The sequence below is a fragment of the Martes martes genome (genome assembly GCF_963455335.1).
Source record: "Martes martes genome assembly, chromosome: 3".
Taxonomy (NCBI): domain Eukaryota; kingdom Metazoa; phylum Chordata; class Mammalia; order Carnivora; family Mustelidae; genus Martes; species Martes martes.
The window spans coordinates 186,686,909-186,691,742 of record NC_137890.1 but is presented as its reverse complement, the minus strand read 5'-3'; positions in this window follow the sequence as shown (position 1 = coordinate 186,691,742).

Here is a 4,834-nt window from a genome sequence, read left to right as displayed (position 1 = left end):
CAGTTATTTTGGTTATTGAAATCCTATATTATATCCATGTGTATTTTTTTTTTTTAAGATTTTATTTATTTGTTTGACAGACAGAGATCACAAATAGGCAGAGAAGCAGGCAGGGGGGTGGGGAAGCAGGCTCCCTGCTGAGCAGAGAGCCCAATGTGGGGCTCGATCCCAGGACTCTGAGATCATGACCTGAGCCGAAGGCAGAGGCTTTAACCCACTGAACCACCCAGGTGCCCCTATCCATGTGTATTTTAACTAGATGTAGTAAAGTCTAACTGTAGCATTTTATGAAACAAATCTGGGCAAAATTCAGTCTTCTTTTAACTAATATTGATCTTCCTTTCACTCCATACCCAACAGCCCCCTTGCATTACCTTTCTAGTCAGAGTGCTGTTTGTTTCCTCAGATCAACAAGGAACCTCAGTAATTAGCTCCCTACATAAAAGCATGTTTGCATCAATTTTTTTGATAAATCTGTTTTGATTGCCTGCCGTGTACCACTTGCTGGTTATACGGTGGTGAAGGACTCCTACAGTCTGCTCGGGCTTCACACAGGTAAAGCAGTGTCTTTCCACTTACAAATGAGGTATCCCGGGGCGCCTGGGTGGCTCAGTGGGTTAGGCCGCTGCCTTCGGCTCAGGTCATGATCTCAGGGACCTGGGATCGAGTCCCACATCAGGCTCTCTGCTCAGCAGGGAGCCTGCTTCCCTCTCTCTCTCTCTGCCTGCCTCTCTGCCTACTTGTGATCTCTGTCTGTCAAATAAATAAATAAAATCTTTAAAAAAAAAAAAAAAAAAAAAAAAACAAATGAGGTATCCCCTCAGAGTGTCTGTAGTTTGTAAATAATTACCTTTTTTTTTTTTTTTTTTTTAAGATTTTACTGATTTATTAGAGAGAGCGAGCAAGAGCCTGAGCAGGGCAGGGGAGAGGGACAAGCCAATGGCCTGCTGAGGGGGGAGCCTGCTGCGGGGCTCAATCCCAAGACCCTGAGATTATGACCTGAGCCGAAGTCAGACCTTTAACCGAGTGAGCCACCCAGGTGCCCCTATAATTACTTTTTCAAAAGCAAATTGTTTTTCAAATAGCAGAGATAAGATCCAGATAATTTTTTTATCCCTGCTCATATTACTTTTCTTTTGATGGATAGAAGAACGTGTAGTTTACCACTGTTCTTATAAATGCCATAGATAAGCTCTCGGGTTCAGAATCTAACTTAGTGGTTGGGATCTAACTGGGCTGCTACTATGAAAGTATGTAGATGCTAATTTTGGTGAGGGAGCCCAGGAATGCACAAATATCACCTTGATCTAGCCATCTATCTTAGTCAACCATGAGGTTCCCTAAGTAAGGTGAGAACCCAGATGACAGTAAGTAGAGATGGGGTATATATATGCCGAGGCATCTGGCTCCGGTACCTATGGCCTTTGCTTTATCTAGTACAACGTTCTGGAGGCCGTGACCTGTGGACTTCAGCTTGGCATCGGTGCTTTCTGAACTAGAAGAGAGAAAACAACACTTATTAAAGTGTTCAACTTTCCTTGAAGTGACTTCTGGGTCATTGGAATCTTAGGGGAAGTTTGATGGGATAGGACTGCTAGGTAAGGTTTTTCTCTCTGGAAACCAAGAGAAACTTTTCCTTGGTGTTTTCCTGATTTTGAGGACATGCTTTGCAGCTACATCTGTCACCTTGTCACAGAGAGGGAAGAGGCAGTAATTCCAGAGGAACCAACTCAAACATCAAGGACTCAATGAACCAGCCTTGCAATTGGCAACTTTGCCTTCGTGGTTATATGAGAGACCAGCGTTCCAGTGTGCTCAGACCCACTTCACGTTCGGTCTTCAGTCGTTCACTGCCTTGCAGCCACCCCGTTGTCCTGCGGTCTGCGCTGGTTGCTCTCTGGGCTGTGGTGCAGCTGTCATCCTAGGGCTCCCCTGTAGTGATGCCAGGATTTCCCTTCACCTTGCTTTTGGAAGCTCCCTGTATCCTGAATCTTGGCCTCCTATTTTTAATTTACTTTCAAAATGCTGAGGAAATCCTTTAGTGGTTTCCTGAGAAAAGGCAAGTGGGAGCTCAATTTTTAGAATCCCTGAGTGTCTGAATGTCATTGTTTTATATTCACACTTGAGTATAGAACTCGAAAGATAATATCCTCTCCCTCCTCATCCCAGTTTGAAGATCTGACTTCATTGTACTCTGGCGTCCAGTGCCGTGCTTGAGAAGTCTTATGCCACTGTTATCCCCAGTCCTTTGTATAGGATCCATTTTTTTGGTCTCTGGAAGTTTTTTTTTTTTTTTTTTTAAGATTTTACTTATTTATCCTGTTTATAACAACTTTAATCACATGGTTGAGGGGGTGTTTGCCAGCTGTTTCTATTTTTGCTTTTGTAATTTATAAGCATTTCTCAGGGAGATATTTTCAGAATGTATCTGTTTCCTCATCAAACTTTTACTGTTAGTTTTAGCATTAATTTAGGAGCATTTTCTGAATGAAGTAGTGTGTTGACTGCCAAAAAAAAAAAAAAGATTTTACTTATTTATTTGACAGAGACACAGTGAGAAAGGGATCACAAGCAGAGGAGTGGGAGAGGTAGACGCAGGCTTTCCACGGAGCGGGGAGCTTGATGCGGGGCTTGATGTGGGGCTCGATCCCAGGACCAAAGGCAGGTGCTTGACAACTGAACTACCCAGGCGCCCCTCTGGAAGCTTTTAAAAATTGACTCTTTATCCTGGGTAATCTGAAATTGCATGCTCATCTGCCCTGTTGCCTTGTCCTAATTAATTGTGCTGGGCCCCTTAATTGTGAGGAATTTGAATTATTTGTTAATTTCCTCCTCTCCATATTCTCTGGGTCTATTGGCTATTCCTAAGTAATTAGATGTTTGACTGTCCATGTTTTTATTCTGCTTTTTAAATTCCTCAATTCTATTCTCTAGCCCTTCTGTGAACTTTATATTGGCCATAGTTTTTATTTTTAAGAATGTTTTCTAATTGTTCCTTTTTGTTATGGCCTGCTTGGTTTATGGCAACAATATCTCATTTTTAAGTTAATAGATTTTTTTTTTTTTAAGTTTCCCCTAGATCCCTTCTGGTTTTTGCTATTCCATCTTCATGTATAGGCTTGCCTGATGGTGTTATTTGAAAGGGACTAAAAAGCTTATTGGCATTAAGGTGGGGCATACTGACTAATGGGTTTCAGTGTGTAATGATGAGGTGAGCCAGGCTTTTCACTGGAGGGACTCTTAAATGGCAGAATCTTAAGTCTTTTCTGTTTTTCTCTTGTCCTAGAAAGTATGTGGGTGGAGAGAGGGAGGGGGCTAGAAATAATGCCTAGCCTAGCTGGCATTCTGTAAGGTTAGTGACAGAGGGAAAATATAATTTCTCAAATGATTTCTCTGGTTACAGCTTTCAAAGGGTTTTGTAATTAATTGCCTAGATCCTGGCTTAGGGATTCATTCCAGGCTGGCTCTTTGGTTTAGGAGTGTAAGCTCTTCAAACCCAGGTTCAAATCTGATGTCTACCACTTAATATCTGTGACTTTGTATAAGCTACTTAACCTTTCACAGCCTCCTTACAGTAAGGGTGGTATGGGTTTAGTAAGCAGTCCCTAATCCAAGATTTAGAGTTAATTCTAGTGCACAGCCGCTAGCACTGATTCTCTTCCTCTGCTCATCTCTTTAAGCTGGTCATGCTCTAATAACCTTTTGAAGTCCGGGAGTTTTCATCTCTTACCTTTTCTTCTCATCACCTAGCTTGGCCTTTAAGATAATTAACTATATAAACCTTCTAAGGTTTGATACTGGTTTGTCTTTTGTTACTTCTGTAGCCAAAACTACATTCTAGGCACGTTTTGTTCACTTAAAATGCCTTTTACTTAGTCCCCTTTAATCTCTTGTCATTGTTTCTAATCCAAGCAAAGCACAGATAATTTTAGGTGCAGATTTCAAGTGACTGTCTTTTGATCTGTGATGGACTTTATTTTTCCTTCTAGTCCTGTCCAAGCTTTGTACACAAGAGCACTTGCCTCAATGCCTAGCTTATACGTGTCTCTAGGCAGCAGCCCCAAGGCCAAACTGAGGAGCAGACTAGGTCTTTTGGCACAGGTGAAAGCAAGAACTTGTGTATCATTTCACAAGATCTTATGCCTTCAATTTATAATGTAAGTTTAGAAAGCAATTAAGTCTTGTGAATCATTCTGCCCCCAACATGCACACACCAGGTACTATTACAAAAATAAGCCATATTTCCATTTCTAATAAAGACCAAGTGCACTGAGCCAGAAATGTGGTTTAAATTCTTAATAAAAGTGAAGACACTGGGCTGAGCCTATCACGTGAGAATGCCTTTCCCCACTACTCATTATGCTTGAATGGCACAGCTCTCTTCTTTCCACTTAAGTACACACCTACAATACAAACCTCGCCCTTCTCACCTAACAGGAATCCATTTTTTCCCCCTTGTAATCTCTATACACAGTTGGGGGCCGAAACTCACAAACCCAAGATCGAGAGTTTTATGTTCTTCCAACTGAGCCAGCCAGGTGCCCCAAGAATCTGTTTCTTATTATGCCGTGGCTTTGAAATCTCTTTTCACCTCCACAAGAAATGACAGATTGCCCCTTTATGACGAGACCTCAACATAAAATACTGTCTCCACAGGAATGAGTTGTCACCTTTAAAATTTTCCATTATCTCTGTGGTAATGTGACTGTCTTTAGCAAAGAAACAGGAGAACACTGCAGGTGGAACACTGTTTTACACGCTTGTACCAAACCCTACCCCTCCTCTATTGGCTTTCATTTCTCTGAACTTCTACATCATGGAAAGGCTAACACAA